Raw genomic sequence first — 24,361 nt, 5'->3', positions numbered from 1 at the left:
TGTTTCCGTGAGGACTCCGCCACTATCGGAAATCTCTGGCTTCCGCTGCGTGTAAATCCCCTGCGGCTTTTATCCGCGTAGAGGATGAAATGCATTATCGTTCATTTAAATTGGTCTATCCCTGTTTTAAAATTTGGATTTTCATTGTCTTTCGATAACCAAGTGCAAAATTCACCAAAATTCTCTACGCCTCATCGCGGAGACTGTATTTATGTAAGGTAACTGTTGAATAAGATTTATTTAAAGCTAAACGGCGGGCACTTAGCATCGATAGAAAATCTCCCATGCTTTTCCAAAAACTTTTATGTCGGCGTATAATGACTCATAAGCCCACGGGGCACGTAATTCTTTACGCGTCCAATAACTACCAAACTCACGCTTTAATTTAACACGCAATCGTTTAGCTGGCATCAGACAAGTCCGCAATCCATCCATTGACATGAGCTTTGCACGCCAGTTTCATCACCTGGGAGGACCTTCGACGCCCCCTATCACTGGCAGAGACGGTTATAAATTACTATCTGGCAGTGGTGATGGCAAAAGCAATGGAGGGGGAGTGGATGTTTCATCTGCGACTACTATCACAGAGTACAAGGGACTCTATTGATCCTGCCAATGATGTTACCCGCGTCCAATCTGTGAATAAGCTCTACGAAATCTGCAAGGCCTAAACTCAGAAGATCTGGTAGCGAGAATTTATCCACAAATCAACAAACTCTTCCAACGTTGCATTGCTTCTATGCCCAATTCAAGATCCTCTGCTGGACTTCTCCTTCTGGCAATTCTTCAGTTTTCCCTGGAGTATGGGGGGCAACTTTGCATGATGCAGATGCTAGCATCCGAACATTCTTCCGTTCATGTCTAAGCCGGCAATTTACAGATTCTTTAGTAGCTGCAGCAACTCATAATTTCCTCAACCGGAATAAAACAAAGTTGTTCAATGCGTATCCATCTCTTCTTCCTGAGTATTTTCCTCTGTTTCTAAAGCTGATTGCATGGAATGGAGGGACGCGGTGAACAGATATATGTAAAGTACAGTGAGAAAATAAACATACTACTACCATAAAAATCCAATAGTTTCTATTATCAGACAGCATCTAACAGAAAGAAGCCCTCTTTGAACATTAAGGAGAGAGGAGCATTGAAGAGAGGAATAAATACACAGCAGGGTATATGGGCAGTCCAGTTCAATTTTTAAACCTTAATAAAAGTATAAGGTTGATATAACTTCTCTGGATTTAGAATATAACAGTTTGGGGATAATTTATAATCCGAACTTAGACAATTATCAGTGAAATACCTAAAAGCCAAGCTATTTTAAGCATCTTAACACTATGAGTAAATAGGTCATATGCTACTAAAGGCTATATAATATATGATAGTTTTTGGCTACATGGAAATCGTTATCAATGACAAAGATGCAGGATGAGAATAAGTATACCAAGATTTAGAAAGTATTGAATGATATCAACAAGAAAACACTGCTGCCCAGTAACAGATGCCTTTTCACGATTAAAAGCACAGTTTTGCAAGCTTCTCTTAACATCCCTTACTGTGATGTGAGTGGAATATACCACTCCAACAAGCTGCATTTTACATTTAGCTTTTCATGCACACTGATTATGCATGCATATTTATTATGCTTGTTCAAGAGTTATATATTGGCAGCTTCATTTAATTAGTTTGAAGTTTTGAACCAGGAGTGAGACCATCTGAAAACTATATCTATATCTAATCTATCATTTACATATACTTGCTTCAGCTAGAAACACAACCAGTTGTCAATGCTAATAAAATTCTTAAAAGAAAAAGTCATTTCACAACATGGTCACGGTGATCATGAGGTAGCAATTTTCCACGAACACAATATATTATAGAAGGTTTCTACATTCCTTTGAAAAGTTGTGATCCTACTGTAACACCCACAAGTAACGGACAAGGATTTTAGTGTCCTGTCATAAATTATGAATCTTGTTTATGATACTTTGAGTTCAATCTAAGTATAATTCCAAGGGCACACAGAATGTCTCACCTGCTGAAATAAAACAAGGCCTCCGGCTAACAGAAGAATAACAAGCTAGGAAGCAACATTCACCTATTGGAACAAGAATTGGGTACAATAATTTCAAACCAATCGAGTTCTTCTATTTAACTCCTTCCAATACCAGAACTGTCATAAAACAATTCCAGAATTCTGAAAACTTCACTTGCATAAGCAGTCAGTGCCTTATTTTAGGAGATATAAGCTTTGGGACTGTCCTGGCACTAATTTGCATCATATTAAATTGTCTGAAACATAACTGCTGCAGCATTGTCAAGGAGATGAATTTTGCACCACCTTATTTTGATAAATTTAAATCTTTTAACAAACTTAACAGGTCCGAAAGTTGAACCAGCTCCGATACCATATGTAATGACTTTCCTAAGTTAAAGAAGTTAAAGAGTCCTTACCGAAACTGTAAAGATTATTGAAACTGTGAAACTGTATTTAATTGATTTGATGGAGTACTTACCTGATCTGCTACGGCTGTTGCGATGAGGATGCTGCAGAACTTCTCTCGTTACCGAATGACCAAACCACCCAGCCGAACCGAGTATACCTAGATACTCAATCCAGTATGCCTCTCAACCGAAGCATACCGTTCCCCCGTGCCCAGAGACTTCAAAACAAGTAAGGCTCTAGTTCCGAATTATAAACAGTATGGATAAATTCCTCTCCTTCTTCCTTCAACAACACTCTCCTTCTCCATTCAACAGCCCCCGGTTCAGTTTTTCCCCTCACAGTCCATACCACCCCCTTTCCCCAAACATTAAGCACCCCCCCCTTTTTATAGCAGAGGTTCCTCCCTCTCTACGCACCAGCTCACCGCCTTTATGAAAGGATAAGATTTTGTTAGGCGGTGACCGCTTTGTCAAGATATTTGCCTTCAATAGAATCAGATCTTCACACATCGGATGGTGTCACTTTAATTTAAGGCAGATGGTACTTTAATTTAAATAGTATAAAACCATGATGATTTAAATATTACATATTATTTTATGTCTTATAAAATATCAAGTCTAATCATAAGGTTTTATGGGTTTAGTTTTATTAGTACACCGTTTGGGTTATATATATGTAACCATATGAATAAACTCAACTATATTTCTTAGTGAGTGGATATATTTCTTCTGTTTACGAGAATTAGGTATTTAGTTACACCTTTGATAATTAATTCATTTATCTTATATTTTAGACATTCTCCATGAATAGTCGATATATCGTCGATGTATATGTATATATATATATTTATACTAGTGCAACGTATATGATGCATGCATATGTAGCTATCATATGCATGCCTCACATGCATGCTAATATTGCTATGTTGTTCGGGGTTTGAGATGGGTTGTTACATTGATGGGGTTGTCCTTTCATCTCCTTGTAGAGCCTTTCAGATTTTGCATTAGAGTTTCTTGTCTTACTTTGTGAACCAGATTCACCTTCAATAGACTCATGAAAAACAAGACCAGTTTTGATAGCAGGGGACCTTTGACTACTAAGAATATCATCCAAGATCTTAGTACTATCTTGAAATCGTAATAGTTTATCTTTTTCTTCTAATTTACTTTTCAAGATTTTTACCTCAACTTGATGTTGTTCTTCTTTTTCCAGACATTGCTTCTTCAAGGTCTCTTCAGCTTTCCTTCCTTCATCCAGCTGATGCCTTAGTTTGAGGATCTCGTTTTCTTGCTCTTTATTCAGCGCTAGTAGCATTTGTCGAATTCTGGATGCACATTCCAACTGATCTTTTAATATGATGATTTCTTCTTTGAGGGCATTCTCCCTTTTGCTAGGTAGATCTTGTTGATCTACGATTTGATCTGATGCTTCATTTGCTTGTCCATCTTCAATCTGAGGTAATTCAGGATCTGAATACTTGCTTCCACTCAATAGTAGGTTGTCATTGTTCCTTTGAGCTGTCTTCTTCTTCTGACGTGCTTTCTTCCCCATTGTTCTACGAATCTCCTTCAAGCAATAAGCTTCTCTGAAGGACCTGCTCCGATACCAATTGTTGGAAATAATACTGAGAGGGGGGGGGGGGGGTGAATCAGTATTATCAGGTCAGTAAAATCTTTCAATTTCATACTCAGAAACATATACGCTACTTCAGTTAAGTGAACCCGCGTGTACACGCTACTGTGTCTAAAGCAACTAGCGTATATCCACAGATCTTATGATTCAGTTAGCTTATCTTTAGTAAATGCATCAGAACATTATTAACCATATTAACAGTAAACAGGTGCAGTATAACAGAATAGATCATCACACAAAAGCCACACACATGAACACCATGATATAAGGTGGAAACCCAATGTGGGTGAAAACCACCTGCTGCAATTCGTCTCTTTCTTCTTTAATAAGAAACTTCTTTTACAATGTACTGGTGCAGTCCTTTACCAGCACGCAGGCTACAACCTGCAGAGGGCTACAACCCTCATAGCTCTTGTACTAGCCGATCCATTTACTAGTACGTAGGTGCCAACCCTACAGAAGGCTACAACCTTCACTCGTTTTCCAGCTGCTCCTGGAAGGGAGCTACAACCCCCTGGCTCTTGTACTGGCTGATATGTTCACCAGTACGTAGGTGCTGGCCTACGATCTTCCCGGGACCACGTTTCATACATTTTCATACTGGATCCATGAAACTATCACCATTGTAGTACAACCTGCATCATCAATCTCTGAATCACCCAATACTGAATCACTGAAACCCTGTCAACAACAAAGACAACATAACAACAACCAGATCCAACTCCATCTTCATACTTCACATTGTATACGCTACTTCGACGAACCCAACCTGCGTGTATACGCCCTTTTACCAAAGACAACCCGCGTACAGATCTGTAAATTCAAACTTAAAACTCCGCAGCTATACCAGACATCAAAACATACCCAGATCATAACAATAAACATGCGTCAATAGATCTAGTCTATTCACAGTCAAACCATATGAAGATAATCATTCCAAGCCTTGAGATCCCGTTCCATCGTTCATCATCATCCTCCACATGAGTGAAACCTTGGTTCAGATCACCAACCCATAACCAGCATTTGGATCTCTCACCTCATCAGATATTCGTCACTCACACACTCTCACACCTTGCTTACTCATACTTTGCCTAATGATCTTCTCCTTATATAGCCTTAGGCCCTTCACAATACCACGGTCCAAAACCATAGTAACACAATACCATCAACTTCAAAACTAGGGATCAACACGTCCGTCGAGACACCATGGTCCAAAACCATAGGCACAAATTCCAAGGACTAACTACCACGGACCAAAAGTAAGCTTTCCGACATGTACGCTCTTTTCCGTTCATGAAACTGCGTGTATACCCTACTTGGTATATAGCGAACCTGCGTACACGCGACTTGGTATATAGTGAACCAGCGTGTATACGCGACTTGGGCTTAATGAACCTGCGTGTATGAACTTTCTTGGCCTGCTGTACTAAGATCTGTCCTCTGATTAAGTTGCCATCACCTGTACCTATCTCTGAGTGAGTTGCCATCAAGGACAACACTTGTATCATAATGCCAACAGTCTCCCCGCCATGACCATGCATTGCATATCCTAATATCATTGCATTCCATGACAGCACATCACGTCTACGCATTCTATCAAAAACCCGACGTGCATCCTTTGTAGTACCACATTTGGAATACATGTCTACCAGGGCACTACCCACAAAATCATCATGATCAGATTGAAATCCATTTTTAACTATACAATTGTTGACCAACTTTCCATGTCCTAGAGCTACCAAATTGGCACATGCTGGAAGCACACCGGCAAATGTGTCCAAGTCTAGCTTCATATCAGTCAATTGCAGTTCCTGAAAAAGTGTCAATGCCTCATAGAAATGCCCACTTTGTACATAACCTGCAACCATTGTATTCCACGAGACAATATCTCGTTCTGGCATTCCTTGAAACAGCTTCACTGCTTCATCAAGATACCCATTTTGTATATATCTAGCGATCATTGCATTTTGTATATATACACAACAAGAGGGGACTGATGACTCAAATATGTAGAAAGCTGAGTGAATGCCTTCAACTCTCACTGGATTTTTACATGGCAGCCAACTTTAGAAGGGCTCTACAGCCTTGCAGTAATCACAATTTTGTAGTCCAGACTCCAGAATGCTATTTGCTGTGGCCACTTATATACAGGTCCTTGTTTTGCATCTCATAAAACAACTTCAGCGCCTTCTCACCATATCCATACCCAAAGTAAGCACTGATCATAGCAGTCCATGAGGCTACATTCGGTTCAAACATTCCATCGAACACTTGGCGAGCTTCCACCAAATTCCCGCACTTGGAATACAGTCCCAAAAGCTTAGTTGCTAAAACTGTATCTGCATTGAATCCGGTTCGGATCATGTGGGCTTGGATGAATTTGGCTTCTTCCCATGCTTTCTCCATAACACACTCCTCTAGCACCTGGTCGTACGTACACCACACCACTCCAATGCCCTCCTCCTACAGAATCCGAAACGCCTCTTTCAGTTTTCCTCCCTGGGTGTTGCATACTCTCCGCGCTTCTCCGAATGGTAAAGTTGTTGCCTTCATTGCGCCAATGTCGAACGCGCAGGTACATTCTCCGAATTGTAAAGACGTGGTTTGCAAAATTTCGAATTGAAACGCACATTAACTCCCTGCAGCGCCAATTTTGTCAAACCAACTCCAATCGAATCAGGGCTTTAATGCGAAAAGGTGGCGGAGGGTGGCGAAGCTTGCGGAGGGTGTCGGAGGGCGGAGGAATTGCCGACGGCCGAAGCCGGACATTTTTCCAGGCGGCGACGGAAACCAAGCAATTTCACTATCAAAAATTTAGAACAAAAACAAAATGTATTTTTGAAGAAAATATAGCTTGCATCATAAGTGGAAGTACAAAATGATTAAATGAAGTGAAACAAAACAATATGTGATAACTTAAGTTTTACAAGGTAGATAGAAAATATTGATGGCTTGCATGGGTTTGAAGCTATGGAATTTCTTTTGCATGTTCATAAAAGAAATTGGTAAGCCCCAAGAAAATGTGTTTCTTGTCTATTATTTGTAAATATTAAGAAGTTATGTGAACTAAGAGTTGCTTGAAGAAAGGGATAAACCAATATACAAAGAAATTAAAGCCTAAGTGAAACATGGACAAGACAATAATTAAATTTCCACTCAGACCATGAACACTACAAAACCAGAAATCATGTGTATCACTTGAATACTATTATTTGAGCATATTTCTCCCATTGAATATATTTCATCAAACCACAACACATAAGAAATATACGAGGAAAAATTATAAAATAGGAAAATACATTCCTAGCCTCAATGAGACAGTAAAAGATCCTAAAAACATACCAAGAAACGATGACATAAAGCCGCAACAGAGTTTTTCACAAAACCTATACATGAGATATTAGGCATAATTTGAACGTGTATACCAAGGAAATGGAGGTCCTCTACTAGAGATGCTTCTGCAATAAGTCGAAAAGCGAGAGTAAGCTACAAATTGTAACTCTCTTCAGTCTATTGTGCCTAGTTCTTCTCAGCCTCAACACTTTGCTCGATATCATCATATTTCCATTCCTATTCATAAAATGTTTTGAGGAAGGAAGAATTAACAACATTCAGAGACAAGATGGGATAGTAGTTAGTAAGGGGGAAAACCCAAGAATAGAGACTATCTGCAAAGCTGCTTCCACTAGACTCCCTCTATTGTCCCGTGGATGACAGATCCATAACTATTACTCCCACTTGAGTTCCTATCATGATGCCAAGCATTAACCTTGTGAAGACTGTACTCACCAAGGATATTCACATGGTCCATGGGTGAATCACTTTACATATTTCTGTGAGCATCACTTGATGCACATAATTCTAAGTGGATCATTCGAGCTCATGAGAAATTTGTCATCAGTCAATGATCCTCTTGGGGGATAGAACATAGATAAATGACTTTGTATAAACAATTAATCCCAAAAAACTCTACAAGAGGCTTTGGGTCTAATTCCAAGGTAATTGTAGGTTTATCCTCTACCTGGTTAAAACATCTTGTTTTCTTTATGGGGATGGGACAAGTTTTTCCATACAATTTTTCATATAACTTCAAACAAGTTTTGAGATCCTGTGCGGAAAAAGAGCATTTCAATGTGGGGCATGGGTGTCTGCTCTTTCAATAAACAAACTAATCACAGGACCCTATCTGAGAAGGATTGATTTGCAGGCAAAGAAAAACACAAGTGAAAAGGGGAAGACACCCACCTTTCTTCCTCCTCACCATACATCACTAGCCCTAGTAGTAGGCCATTGGAGCCACTCTTTGCTCCTCAAAAAACTAACTGAAACTCTTTATAAGTTATGGAAGAAGCTAAGATGAAAATTCCTTGCACATACAATGAGGGGGGTATATATAACCAAGGGTGATGCTTGAACCTTGTGACTCTTACACTACCCTCATGATTGTTCAACTTCCTATGACTTTTCAAGTGACATGACTCTTCATATTCATGTGTGTCCATTGGACTTCCACTTTACATTACATTCTATTTACATTAGATATGGCCCATAATAGTGGTGTGGCCTTTGACAACCCATGACACGACTTGACATGACACTGCTGACATGGACTAGCTTGCTGAGGTGGCAATGTTAAGTCATTATTATTGTTGAGTGATAGATGTGTTCTTGGATGTGCTCTCTCTTCTCCTCCACATAGATTGATGATGCAAGGTCTTCAATGATCTTTGGTCTTGAGAGGTGGTTGCATATGTGCTCCCTTTGCTTATACTTGATAAGCTTCTTTGTCCATCCAATTGTAAGTGAGTCTTTTATCATGTTCACTCCTTATTCATCTCCTTCATCGTCTCGCCATGATATAACAGTGTACCTGTTCCTGCAACTCATCATGACAGGAAGACATAAAATCCAAAACCCTCCTAGTCTAAGATGGTGCATTGTTATCCATGGACTGGGCCAGGGACAGGTGACACACTGAAAAGAGGGCCCAATAATTGTGCATTGCGCAATTCCGGGTGACAAGGAGGGAGACTAGTTATTGAGACTGCGCAGAGTGCAACTCAAGCTTGGTTGAGGAACTCCTGAGCACAATCTTCACTGCCAAGAAAACTTGCGCAGAGGCCACTAGGAGACAGGATTGCACAGTTGAAACTTGAGACCATCAATTGTTGCTACAAGGTGGGACCATGGGAGGAAGGTCTGTGCAGTTTGCAGAGGCAAGGCAGAACTAGGAAATAGAGGGACCTAGGAGGATAGATCTGTGTAGTTCCTGGGATGAGTAAGTCCTGACAAAGGGAGGACACTAGGAGAAAGTTATGCGCAGTTCTGGGAGGCAAGGCAGGCTTGGGTCTCTGCACATTGCGGGGTTCCAGCAGGCAAGGAGGAAGCTTGATGACTGATCTTGCAAAATGCGTAGTTGATGTTAAGCTTGAAGAAGCTACTACGTAATTTTGGGAGGAAGGTAGTCTGCTCAACTCTGGAATTGCACAGTGCAACTGCCTCAGGGGACAGTGACTGCACATTGCACAATTCCAGGCAACAGAGTTGCATCACTAAGGGTTGAGACTGCGTAGTGCGCAGTTCAGTCAGGGTCCGGTGAACGAGAGTTGTTCGGTTGGGAGGATTTTCGGAAAAATGGCTAAGTGTGGGAGGCAGGTGAACTTGTGAGGAACTTGAAATTGTGATCACACACTTAGCATATTTCGACGACACGACAACATAGACCATCGGATCAACAAGACAAAGCGTCACCCTCTATGAGATTGTCTAGAACAAAAAGCGACAAGCGCGACACTAGAGATAAACCCTAGGACGACCGTGATGACACTTGTGCGACAATGCTTAAAACTTTGTGTATGAGTGTGACCGATGTTTACATAGCTAGGACAATTGAAACACACAAAGACAAACTTTCAAAAACACGAGAAAATGACCGCAAGCATGGTAAAACAATCAAACATTCCAAAAGACGATAGTTGGCCAAACAAGCAAAAGGGGTGAAAAAACTCTAAGAGAGCTCATGAAATGAGCTCAAGTGTTTGCAACCATAAAGGGAAAAACCAAGGAAGGCTCTAAAATTTAAGTGCAAGCCAAAATTTTGGAGGGTGTTGTAGTCGCTACAATAGTTGGCGACACACTAATTGAATACCAACTTCTCTGTCTTGGTTCATTTTAGTGCAGGGCCTGTTAGCTCTACTATAAGACGAAGTTTTTGGTGGATTGAAAACAAGTCTGTCCGTGTGTTTTTAGCAAGCAGGGAGCCCGCAGCAGTCCATTTTCCTCCTCTTCCTTTATTTTTTCCTTCACTCCCATAAACCCCGTTACCCCGGTTTTCTTCCAAAGCCCAGCATAAACCATTTTCTTTAGCTCTCGGGCGCTGAGTTTTACACCATCATGGAACCGTATTCATATGACCGCGCGCGTTCACTGACTTTTTCCCGCCACCACAGCCTTTTCCCGCGCGTTAACCCGTTATCTCTTTCCATCATCCGATCGTACCTGCCACACAATCCAACATTGTTCGCACCTCCCGCGCCCATGAGTTGCCCACTTGTTAGCCAGTGGGGAAAGTGGTTTTGGCCCCGTCACATCGGCCACGTGTCACCCTGCTATTGTGATCGCGCGGGTTTGTACGGATACCACCGCAGCTCTATAAGCGGTGCGGGGAAACCACTTATCGCCGTCCCGCCCATCCCCACGCGTTATCTCCCACGTACTTTCGCCTCCCGATCACCGTCTAATCTGCCCGACCGCGATCCGCCAGCCCTCGTTTGCCCCGATCTCACTTCTCCCGATAGCCACTGCAAAACGATCCCCGCCGTTGATTCACGTGATCCAACGGCTGAGCTTTGTCCTCGCCATAGCCATGTTTCCGCCATGTTGCCCGTGTCCATAACCTGTCTAGTGTGCTCGAAGGAGGAAGGAGGCCAGAATCCAATACCTAGCGCATTAAATCCTCAACAACTGCATTTAACAAGAAAGCATGGCCGAGAAGGAAAGAACCAGCCTCGAGCAGATCAAGCATTTATCAGTCATGGAATGTCTTTTATACCACACTCCAACTACCTGTAAGGACTGTTGAACAGCAGAAAAGTTCATTTTGTTCATTAAAGCCAGCAGATCGTAGCTGAGACTCCATCAAAGAGTTAAAAGCGGTTGGTGGTCAATTATGACCCCTCCACGCTTAGAATAGCAGAGCATTTTTTGTAAACAAACTCTATATATACCCAAAAGAGAGATGTAATGGGGGTTGATGGATATTGTTTTGATGTAAGGTTCAACTTCTGGAGACTGTAACTATTGTGATACCTGCAGCGTCTGGTCTTCATTTTCAGCTAATACAAGCTTCTTTTGCTGTTAATTGCTCACTTTCCACTTCTATTCTATTCCAGGTTGTGCCTGTTATGCATTTGTTCATGTGCTCTTGATGTTTAGCATTAGAGGGGCTGTCATCCCACCTCTGTGTTAGAATCTAGTATGTATCATTGAATATGTATGCAGGTTTCTGTTATCTTGGTGCCAGAGAGCTGTCATCCTGTCTGCGCATTAGGAAATAGATTTACAGACCTTTCTACTGGTTGCAGCCGGCCATCACATGGTCTTGTGCATCTGCTGGTGTGGTCAGTTTTCTCCATGTTCACCTAATCTTCAAACTGTGAGTAATTGGTGGTCTAAAGCCTTGTAGTCTGGGGGTGTTCACCCATGTCTGGGGTCAAGCATAGTAGAAGTGGTTATCTGGCTTGAATATGCATCATTCCTTCCATTCATCCATTTCCAACTTTTTGTTGAGTTTGTAATGTTCCCAAGCATCTCTGAGATACAACCTAGGGGAGTTTTTTGGGGTGATAACATTAATTGGCGCCGTTGCCGGGGAGAGGAGATTGAAGCTCAACTTCCCTGGGAGAACGACATAGTTCCAGATTTTAATGATAGACAAGGTCTGGGCACATTTCTAGTTGTAATCATCTATCTGGCAACTCCAGTGGAGGAAGACCAACCTTTGGCGACTCCACAGTTTAGTCCTAGCTCAGTTTGTGAAACATACTCGAAGAAATCCTCAGAAAACACCAGTTGAACCAGTGCCTGACCCTGAGAAGATTGTCAAGTTGAAGAAAACATCACAGAAAGGAGCATCAGGATCAGGTAAGCCTAAGAAAACTTATGCATCTCTGAAAGATAAGGCTGTAGTTGAGAATATACAATCGGAAGATTTACAACCCAGCACTGTTAGTGAAGAAATTCCTTCAGAGATTAGTAGAGCTCCTTGTTGAGTTAGTTCCCATTTGAATCTCAGTCCAAAGAAAGTTTCCCATACAGTCCATAACATCTATTTGCCTCTGTTATCCATTTCATTGTTTCATATTTCTCAATCTGCCAGTGTCCTTCCACAAACCCCAGTCATGGCAGGACAACAAGCACCTGCGAAGATAGAAAGAATTGTAGCTGCCAGGTATGGACCTTTGGTCCTGCCCGTTCCTTTGAACGCTAAGCCAGCAGGAGAATATCAAAAATATATGCCCAAGTTCACTGGTACAGAGGGAGTAACAGCAAAAGAACACCTTGAGGCTCTTTATAGTTATGTTGATAACTTAGATATAAGTGAAAATGATGTTTGGATGAGAGTTTTTGTCCAGAGCCTTGATGGAGAGGCCAGAAAGTGGTTTAGAGAACTAGCCCCTAGATCTATTGCTGATATTGAAGCCTTAGATGAAGCATTTTTGAAGCACTGGGGAGATAAAAAGGACTTGCTATATTACCATACTGAGTTTGGTAACCTAAAGAGGGAAAATGGGGAATCATTGCCTGATTTTAATAAAAGATTTAACCGTATGTATAGTAAGATACCAGCTGAGGTAAAGCCTACCCCCACCTCTGCCAAACTCACTTATGCCAATGCTTTTGACTCGGATTTCTGCTTGTTATTGAGAGAAAGAAGATGTGTCACTCTAGCTGATATGCAAGACACAGCACTAGAGGTGTTATCTAATATTATGGCTGCAGAAAAGCTAAAAAGTCATGCTGACAGAAGGAGGCAGAGAGGTGAGGCTTCTTCTTCCTCTGCTTCATCTTTAGAGCTTAAATTAGATAAAATGACCAAGATGATAGAGTCATTGGCTACTGAAATATCTAAGCTGAAGGTTGAGCAGAACTCAGGAAAGACAAAGCAGCAAAACACATTTGCTACAAGAAATCCAAATCCATTCAGAAGAGCAAATGAACAGCTGCAAATCATTCAGAGGGGTAAAGAACCAAATGAAGAACAGAAAGTTAAAGCTCCTTTCCAGAATTTAGTCATGGAGGAGGAACAATTTGAAGATGAGGATGAAATTCATTGCATGGAAGATAAAGGTAGTGCTGCTTTTTTGACATTGGCTGCGTATCAAGAATCATTGCTGCAGGAACAAGACAGTCAGGGGTAGGACAGAGGAGCTGTTCTATAGACTGGTGAACAGCAAAGATACAATCTGAGGTCAAATGCAAAAAATGTCAAGGAGAACCCTGCCCAAAGAGCTGCTGTCCAAACAGAGTCACAGAATATCAGACAGAGAAGACCAGCAGCTGATCCAGTCATCCTCAAAGCACCAGTTCAAGAGGTAAGAGGTTCTGATAAGTTACCTTCCTCTTTCAGCTTTGAGTCAGAAGTACAGAAACTAAAAATCTTTGTGCCTCTGGTAGAGTTGGTAAAAAGTGAAGTGTTTAGAAAGCCTATCCTTGAAGCTCTTGAGCTAAAAACCACACAGGCCTCCACTGACTCTGTCAATTTGCAAGATGATAAGCCTGTTGTTGTGCTTAGCCCCATGATTGAACCTGCTGATAATAATTCTCCATTATTTTATGTCTCCTTGACCATTCATGATAAAATCCTCCACAATTGTCTGCTAGACACAGGGGCCAGCCACAATTTGATGCCTAAAGTTGTCATGGAAGAGTTGGGCCTTGACATCACTAGACCATATCATGATTTATTTTCTTTTGATTCCAGGAAGGTGAAATGCCTAGGATTAATCAAAGACCTGGCCATTACCCTAACTCAACTGCCCATGAAGAGTATGATGATGGATATTGTGGTAGCAGACGTCCCTCCTAAGTTTGGCATGCTGTTGTCCAGAGGATGGATTAAGAGACTAGGTGAGACACTACATAATGATCTATCTTATGCCACTGTCCCAGTTTTTGGAAGAGAAAGCAGGAGATTGTACAGGGAAGCATAGTTGGCATACATAATCAGTGATTAGAAGAATCCTACTAATCATCCCATATATGCTGTGGACACTGATTTTGGAGCATGTATCCTCCAAATAGAAGAATCTCAGAAGGTCTCAATGCAAATCAGGAAACCAACAGTTCAAGCCGAGGAAGAGCAATGAAGTCAAGTTTGGGATATGTTCTTTGATGGAGCATGTTCCAGGGAGACTGCAGGAGCAGGGGTGGTGCTGATATCTCCAGAACAAAAAAGCACACAGTTGTCTTTTAAACTGGGTTTTCAAGTCACAAACAATATAGCAGAGTATGAAGCTCTGTTATTGGGCCTTAACGCAGCAAAAGACAGAGGAATCAGGAACATAAAGGTGTTTGGAGATGTTGATCTGATCATTCAGCAAGTAAATAAAACATTTCAAGCAAAGCACCCAAGGTTGAAAGCGTACAGAGATGAGGTATGGAGACTCAAAGACTCCTTTGATAATTTTTGTATTTCATATATCCCTAGAGCCAAAAACCAGCTCGCTGATTCCCTTACTGTGTCTGCTAGTTTGTTTATTCCTTCCATGCCTCCCAGACTAGTTTATGAAGTCCAAATGAAATATAGACCATCCTTGCCTGACAATGTCCAGCATTGGAAAGTTTTCGATGATGATGATGAAATAAATAGGTTTTTGCAAGTCATTGATGAGTTTTCTGAAATGCAACTTGATCAAGAAAATGAAGCCTTGGAACAAAGCCCCAAATCGCAGCTTAGAAATAAAATTGGCAAAGATAGCTTTGTCCAACTTCCCAGCAATCATATTCCTAGGGGTTTAATTCCTTTAGAAAGACTGTTTGACCAAAACGATGTGCCTTACAAGGCTGCCCAAAAAGAAGATCAATCTGCAGTCTGTAAGCATGACATAGGGAGTCCAGGTCAGCCTAGATACGTAAATATTTCTTCTCATCTGTCTGCTGACCAAAGTGCTGAATACTGCAATTTAATGAAGCAATTCGCTGATGTGTTTGCCTGGGAATATAGTGACCTGAAAATTTATGATAAAAAGATTATTCAGCATAAAATCCCTCTAGAGAAAGACACCATACCTTTCAAGCAGAAGCTGAGACCAATAAATCCTATGCTCCTCCCTATGATTGAAAAAGAAATTAAAAAGTTATTGGCTGCCAAAATCATAGTCCCTCTCAGATATTCAAAATGGGTAGCCAATTTGGTGGTAGTGAGGAAGAAAAGTGGAGAAATCAAATTGTGTGTTGATTTCAGAAATTTAAACAAATGCTCTAAGAAAGACAACTATCCCCTACCCAAGATGGAGCATTTGCTGCAAAAAGTCTCAGAAGCCAAAGTAATGTCTTTCTTAGATGGATTTTCCGAGTTTAATCAGATTGTTGTGCATCCAAATGACCAAGAGAAGACTGCATTCACCACTCCTTGGGGCACTTTATGTATGCCAAGATGCCTTTTGGACTGATGAATGTTGGAGCCACCTTTCAAAGAGCTATGGACATAGCATTTGTGGGAGAGAATGATAAATTTGTCCTTATCTACCTTGATGATATAACAGTCTACTCCAGCAGCCATCAAAATCATTTGCAGCATTTGAAAAAAGTATTCCTGAAGTGCAGAAGGTTTGGGATTTCAGTCAATCCTAAAAAATCACAATTTGCTTTAGAGGAGGGCAAGTTGTTGGGGCATATTGTTTCTGCTGCAGGTGTCCGAATTGACCCAGAAAGAGTAAAAGCAATACAGACTTTGTCTGTCCTGAGATCAAAGAAGGATATCCAATCCTTTCTGGGCAAGATTAATTTTGTGAGGAGGTTTATTCCAAATTTTGCAGAATTAATGAAGCTTATTACCTCCATGTTGAAGAAAGGGTCAGAGGTCAGATGGACTAATGCAGCAAGAAAATCATTTGAGTCTATTAAAAAAGCCATTATGGAAGCTCCCACTTTAACAAGTCCGAATTACAGTAAGGAGTTCCATTTATTCTCATTTGCCTCTGGAGACACCACTGCAGTAGTTTTATTGCAAGCAGATGAAGAAGGTTCAGAACATCCAGTGGCATTTTTCAGCAAGAACTTAAGGGATGTTGAGCTGAGGTATGATATTATTGAGAAACAAGCATATGCTCTTATCAAATCCTTGAAAGCTTTCAAAGCTTACATTCTGCATTCCAAGATAATTGCATATGTACCCTCTGCTGCAATAAAAGATGTCTTGACAACGCTTGATGCTGATGGAAGAAGGGCTAAATGGATTGCAAAGTTGATTGAATTTACTATAGAATTAAAGCCCACCAAACTTGTCAGAGGTCAGGGTCTTGCCAGGTTGTTAGCTAAAGAAAATTGCAGATCATTGGATATTGATTTCCTGTGCATAATTGCAGAAATTGGTCAGACAAATGAGGAAGAGGAAGCAGCTGAACCAGAAAAGAATCAGACTCTGGCCGAAAATCTAGCTTCTTGTGATTGGTATTCTGCAATAGTTAAATTCTTGCTGAAGCTAGAAATCTCTCCAGGCTTAAGCACAAGTCAAGCTAGGACTATAAAGCTTAAGGCAGCTAAATATTGCATTAATGAAAATCTGCTCTACTGGAGGGATCCATCTGGAGTGCTTTTGAGGTGTCTGGACAAAGAACAGTCAATAGACGTTATGCAGCAGTTTCATTCCAGCATGTGTGGAGGACACCACTATTGGAAAACTATAGCCCATAAAATCCTCAGATCTGGATATTACTAGCCCTCTTTCTTTTCTGATGTATTTTCATTTGTTAAATCTTGTGACAGATGCCAAAGATTTGAAGGAAAACAGCAGTTGAAGTCCCTGCCCTTAAAACCAATACATGCAAAAGGACCTTTTCAGCAGTGGGGCTTGGATTTCATTGGAGAGATCAATCCCATTCCAGTGGCCAGCATAGGTGGATATTAGTAGCCACTGATTATTTCACCAAGTGGATTGAAGCAATCCCAACCAGGAAGGCTGATCATAATGTGGTCATGAAATTTTTGACAGAGAATATCTTCACCAGGTTTGGTTGCCCATATAAATTAGTCACAGACAAAGCAGCAGCCTTCAGGGCAAAAGAATTGGTGGATATGTGTGATTCAATGGGAATTAAACTGGTTCATTCCACCTCGTATTATCCTTAGGGAAATGGTCTAGCAGAATCCTCTAACAAAAGCCTAATAAGGATAATCAAAAAGTTGTTAGAAGACAATAAAAAGAATTGGGATTCTAAGCTCAAGTATGCACTGTGGGCTAACAGAGTGATTATTAAAAAATCCACAGGGAATTCTCCTTTCAAACTGGTATATGGTACTGAAGCTGTAGTCCCAATTCAGTTAACCCTCCCTGTGGCAAAATTCCTTCAAGATGAGCAGAATGAGGAAGAAGACATGGCACAAAGGATCACTGATTTGGCAGAGGTACATCAAATCAGAGAGCAGTTGGTTGAAAAGGCTGCAGCACATCAGAAAAAGATCAAGGATGCTTTTGACAGGAAGACAAAGACAGATAATTTTCAGGTTGTGGACTTGGTGCTGAAATGGGATGCACTAAAGGAGAAGAAAGGCAATCATGGAAAGTTTGATGCTTTTTGGACAGGGCCTTTTATCATTTTTCAGATTCAAGGGAACAACACCTTAATACTGAAAAGTATGGGAGGAGAGGCAGTTTTTGATGGCCCAGTTAATGGGCGTTTTCTGAAAATTTATGTGATTTAAGGTCTTTTGACCTTAAAGTTGTAAATATTTTGATTTTATCAGTTTAGTATAGGATCAGTCAGACTCCATGCCCAATGGAACACTAGGAATTTTGCTAACTTGTTTTCATCAGGAAGGCATTGATCTGCAGGTTCTTGAGACCTCACAGGGAGGATCTCATCCCCAGAAGGAGCCAGTGTTAGCTCTGCTATAAGACGAAGTTTTTGGTGGATTGAAAACAGGTCTGGCCGTGTGTTTTTAGCAAGCAGGGAGCCCGCAGCAGTGCCTTTTCCTCCTCTTCCTTTATTTTTTCCTTCACTCTCATAACCCCCGTTACCCCGGTTTTCTTCCAAAGCCTGGCATAAACCATTTTCTTTAGCTCCCGGGCGCCGAGTTTTACACCATCATGGAACCGTATTCATATGACCGCGCACGTTCACTGACTTTTTCCTGCCACCACAACCTTTTCCCGCGCGTTAACCAGTTATCTCTTTCCACCATCTGATCGTACCTGCCACACGATCCAACGTTGTTCGCACCTCCCACGCCCATGAGTTGCCCACTTGTTAGCCGGCGGGGAAAGTGGTTTTGGCCCCGTCACATCGACCACATGTCGCCCTGCTATTGTGATCGTGCGGGTTTGTACGGATACCACCGCAGCTCCATAAGCAGTGCGGGGAAACCACTTATCCCCGTCCCGCCCGTCCCCGTGCGTTATCTCCCGCGTACTTTCGCCTCCTGATCACCGTCAGATCTGCCCGACCGCGATTCGACGGCCCTCATTTGTCCCGATCTCACGTCTCCCGATAGCCACTGCAAAACGATCCCCACCATTGATTCACGCGATCCAACGACTAAGCTTTGTCCTCGTCATAGCCATGCTTCTGCCATGCTGCCCATGTCCATAGCCTGTCCAGTGTACCCAAAGGAGGAAGGAGGCCAGAATCCAGTACCTGGCGCATTAAATCCTCAACAACTGCATTTAACAAGAAAGCATGGCCAAGAAGGAAAAGACCAACCTCGAGCAGATCAAGCATTTATCAGTCATGGAATGTCTTTTATACCACACTCTAATTACCTGAAATGACTGCTGAACAGCAGAAAAGTTCATTTTTTTCATTAAAGCCAACAGATCGTAGCAGAGACTCCATCAGAGAGTTAAAAGTGGTTGGTGGTCAATTATGACCCCTCCACGCTTAGAATAGCAGAGCATTTTTTGTAAACAAACTCTATATATACCCAAAAGAGAGATGTAATGGGGGTTGATGGATATTGTTTTGATGTAAGGTTCAACTTCTGGAGACTGTAACTACTGTGATACTTGCAGCGTCTGGTCTTCATTTTCAACTAATACAAGCTTCTTTTGCTATTAATTGCTCACTTTCCACTTCTATTCTGTTCCAGGCTATCCCTGTTATGCATTTGTTCATGTGCTCTTGATGTTTAGCATTAGAGGGGTTGTCATCCCACCTCTGTGTTAGAATCTAGTATGTATCATTAAATATGTATGCAGGTTTCTGTTATCTTGGTGCCAGAGAGCTGTCATCATGTCTGTGCATTAGGAAATAGATTTACAGACCTTTCTACTGGTTGCAACCGACCATCACATGGTCTTGTGCATTTGCTGGTGTGGTCAGTTTTCTCCATGTTCACCTAATCTTCAAACTGTGAGTAATTGGTGGTCTAAAGCCTTGTAGTCTGGGGGTGTTCACCCATGTCTGGGGTCAAGCATAGTAGAAGTGGTTATCTGGCTTGAATATGCATTATTCCTTCTATTAATCCATTTCCAACTTTTTGTTGAGTTTGTAATGTTCCCGAGCATTTCTGAGATACAACCTACGAGAGTTTCTTAGGGTGATAACAGGGCCTTGGTCCTTCAGGGAGTATTGATTCATTGTGAATATTACTTTGGTTTCTCCACTTACCCCATGACAGACATGATTCCCTTAATACCTTCTTAGTTGAACACAACATAATTCAGCGAGATCACAGTGTTTTAGACTGGGAAGGGTAGTTTAACTCGCGAGCTTATGATTTTTAGAGTATTCTTTTCATCTCTGGTGTTGCTCCGTTGCCAGTAGGCCTAGACAGTACCCCAGCAAAGTCATGCAGGAACACAATCATTGCTCCACAGCCAGCGAGCCTGGACAATATCCCGATGGAGTTGTCTGCTACACCTCTCCATGCAGGAAGCCTTTTTCTTCTTTCGTCTTTGTTATTTTAAAGAGAACTATGCATAGGCACTTATTTATTTTTGGGGCAAAAGAGGGATCCCAACTTATTGAGAGCAGAAGAGGTTGTTTCTTCAGAGAAGTATATAAAGACCTATGATTTAGGTTTGCTCGTTTAGATTTTCCCCTTCTCCATTTCTACTAGTTCGATGAGCTTGAAAACACCAAAGCATAAAATTGAGTATAGGCATGAGGTTCCCAGATTGGACACAGGTTCATGGTTGGACCAAAAATCTCCTTAAAGACGGATCATATTTTCCGTCAAGACTTCATTGGCCAAAATTTACAACCAAATATAAAGAAGTCAGACACAGGACCGACCAAGGGTTGTAGTGTCACAAGACTTTGAAATTTAGCGACACACACACTTGGAAGCCGAAATGCAGTAAGGCACAACACTTATTTACATAAGCAAACAACCGAAAACCAAAAGAAAGCAAAACAAAAAACAATAAAAAAAGACTATGTACATAGTGCAGGGCACGACACCAGATTTCATTGAAAATAAAATTTTAAGTCTTGGCCATTGACAGGAAGAGTGTCAATCTTCCCGTCAAGTGATTGAAGACGATATGTGTATTGTCAAATCTTCTCGTGGACAGTGTAAGGACCAATCCACATGGATTGAAACTTAGTGTGTTTTCCTTTGTCCTCGTGGGCTTTGTCCCACTTTAAGACTAAGTCACCCACACTGAAGCTAGTCTTCCCTGCATACTTTCTGTCAAACCATCTCTTGATACAGTTCTGATGGAGTGAAATTTTTTCTTTTTCTTTCAGCCTTTCTTCTTGTAACTTGTGTAAAGTTTCCATCCTACGCAGAACTAAAGGGCACGACTTGCCCTGGGATTCTTGGAACAACTGGAGAGCAGGCAAGTAAATGTTCGGAAGGAGGATGTCTTCCTTTCCATACACCAGGAAGTAAGGGGAAGTATTCAAAGAAGGCTTAGATGTGACTTGGTCAGTCCATAAAGCATTCACCAGAGCAAAGTGTTAGTTTCATTGCTCATAGAATATGGTCTTTTTAATGATGTGAATGAGGTTCTTATTTGTGGATTTGACAAGACCATTCCCCTGTGGATAATAGTTAGCAGAATTCTTCAAGACAATACCATTTTGCAATGCAAACTCATAAAGCTTTAATGAAGAAAAGTACATTGCATTGTCAAAAAAAGTGGCATAGGAACGTCAAACCTGGAAATGATATTTTGTTGTAGGAAGTTGATGACTCCCTGATCGTTCACTTGTTTCAACGGAACTGCCTCTGTCCATCGTGTGAAATAATATGTAGCAGTCAAAATACAACGGTGTTGCTTTGATGAATGTGAGAACATTTCCCTAATGATATCCAAGCCCCACTGTTGGAATGGTTCTTCCACTGTAACAAGCTACAGCGGGGCTGCTGACTTCCGATTTCTGTTAGCACACTTTTGACAGACCAGACACTTGCGGGTGTAAGCATGCACATCCTTCAATAATGTAGGCCAGTAGAAACTGACCCGCATGACCTTGTGTGTTGTGGTGTTACCCGCAAAGTGTCCCTTGGCTGGTCTGTCATGGAGATCACATACAACCTTATCTGAATCTTGTGCCTCTAGGAACTTGAGCAATATGTCATTATGGTGCTTTCTGTATAGCAACCCATGCACCAGTTGGTATGATATAGCTTTGAGTCGGAGTGCGCTCTTTTGCCGCAAAGAGAAATGAGAGGGAACGATGCCATGCTTGAGGTACCAACACACATATTTGTACCAAGAGTTTCCATTTGAAGTGGGAGATGCTCGCTCAACATTGTACATTTTTATTTCTTGCTCCCAGCCTACGAGCTCTTCTTCTACCTCTTGTGCATGAAATGCTTCCGCTGCTAACATACAAAGACCATGACCCTTGATGGTGTGAACTGATTTAATTTAAAGATCGTACTCTTGTAGTCTTGTCATCTAGTTCACCCTTCTCTCACCCAGCTCCTGTTGAACAAGAAGTGATCTAACTGCTAGGTGTGGCACAAATATAATGCAATAGTTTTTCAATAAATAGGGTCTGAAGTGTTTCACCACTTTGTATACCGCATAACCTTGTTTGTCATGGCAGGTTAGTTGAGCTCTAGTCCTTGCAGGCTTGCGCTCATGAAGGAGATGGGTCGCTCATTGTCCAACTCGTCCTTTTGAGTGAGTACAACAATGAGAGAAGTGTCGAAAGCGAAAGTGTAGAGCAAGAAATATTTGTTGAAGTCTGGGTTGTATAGTATTGGTGCTTATGCTATTACTTGTTTTATATGGGCGAATGCATCCTTTTTCCTTTTTCCCCAACTATAGATTGTGTCCTTCTTGATCATCTCCTGTATAGTCTTGACGATCTGAGCATAATCGGAGATGAACTTTATGACGAAGTTGATCTTCCCCAAGAAAGGCTGCATGGATTTCTTGTTTACGGGGTGGGGAATCTGCATGATGGTCCAAACTCTGTCTGGATCTACGTTAATCCCACTTTTGGCAATAATGTGTCCAAGCATGTTACCCTCAAACACTGCAAAGATGCTCTTCTTGGGATTCAAGGATATCTCGTATTTCCGGCATCGCTCAATTTTTTTCTTGAGATGGTGTAGGTAGTATGATCGTTGTCTTGAGAACACTGTTACATCATCGAGGTAGACTACTAAGCTATGTTCGATAACCCCATGGAAAATGATATCCATTGCACGCTGAAAAGTTGCACCTACATTAACCAGCCCAAACAACATTCTGTATAACCAGAAAAATCGTCAAGAAAAGAAAACATCTCTGCTCCAAATATTGTCTGCAATATGTGCTCCATGGACGGCACTGGTAGTTGTCCTTATCTGAGGTGCGATTGAGGTTGCATAAATCTACACATAGGTGGATCTCCCCGGATTTCTTCCTGACAAGGATTAAGTTAGATACCCATGTCAAATGTCGCACTTTATAGATGATCCAAGCATCCAACATTTTGGTCAGTTCTTTCTGTATAAGGGGCTCAAGTGCTGGATGAACTTTCCTCAGTTTCTGCTGAAAAGGCTTGGCCCCTTTTTTGATCGGCATAACGTGCTGGATAATTCGTGTCATATGTCTTAAGATCATCGTACGTCCACGCGAATACATCACGGTACTGCTTGAAGAGGCAGATAAAAGCTTATCGCTCTTGTGGTGTACAACAAGTACCGAGATTCACATACTTCAAATCTTCTTTTGTTCCCAGATTGATCGGTTCATGCGATAATGTGGAGCTACGAGTCTTAGCATTCACAGGTCTATGACAATGGTTCTACAAGTCATACAACTTCTTTAGTGATACCACAGCCTTGGGGATGAGGTTCCCTTTGCTTGTACTAGCTGTGTCCTGCAGAGTCTGCTCGTGCTCATCTTTATCTATCGTTGCGTCCTTGAAGACGTCATTATTGGCCATGAAATGCAATATCTATTGATCATCATAAAAAACACGTAAGTTAGTGATGTTGTCTGGGACAGATGGTTTATACAAAATCTCAATAGAAAAATTGTCCCTTAATGGTAACATCTTAGCAATTGCGTTTGCTAAGGCATCAGCCACTGCATTACGCATTCTTGGCACTGAAATAATATTGAAACCCTGGAAATGAGAAATGAGTTGCCATACCTCTTGTTGATAACTCTTAAGACCCGGTGACACAAAATTTATAATGTTACGTACTTGTTGCACCATGATTTCAAAGTCACCTACCACTTTTAGAACAACCTTGAGGTTAATGGCTTTTTGTAAGCCTAAGACAAGTGATTCATATTCTGCAGTGTTGTTCGTGCACTCAAACTCCACGCGACTAGAAAGCAGATGTTGCCTCTGTAGCGGGTCTATTAGAACACAACCAGCTCCAGATACCTCCTGCGTTTTGGATCTACCAAAGTACATGGTCCACCTATCATCTGTACAGGGACCGCTTACAACACTAGTACTACTGCCACTACTACTACTACTTATTGTTCAAGTTTCATTTTCGCCATTTGGGCATGGAAGGAGGCCCAACTGTGTGTTTGGTGGGATAGGGGATGCCTCTGTAAGATAGCACCCCAACTTTGTCTCTAGAAAGCAATTGTTGAACATGAGTTCTGCAAAAGCCAACAGATCGTTTTCTCCATTCAAGGGAGTCACGTTGTGCTTCATG

General features: G+C 41.5%; 1 protein-coding gene across 1 annotated transcript in view; it reads right to left on the bottom strand.

Annotated features, from left to right (window-relative positions):
* Positions 1-24,361, bottom strand: part of LOC149258625 (disease resistance protein RPP2B-like) — an 86,428-nt gene that overhangs the window by 51,865 nt on the left and 10,202 nt on the right. The window lies entirely within an intron of this gene.

This window comes from Pinus tabuliformis, chromosome 6 (assembly GCF_031772625.1).
Source record: "Pinus tabuliformis cultivar Carrire ecotype Pingquan chromosome 6, CPIR1, whole genome shotgun sequence".
Lineage (NCBI taxonomy): Eukaryota > Viridiplantae > Streptophyta > Pinopsida > Pinales > Pinaceae > Pinus > Pinus tabuliformis.
Note: the sequence above shows the minus strand (reverse complement) of the source record. Positions and strands in the feature narration are given on the sequence as shown.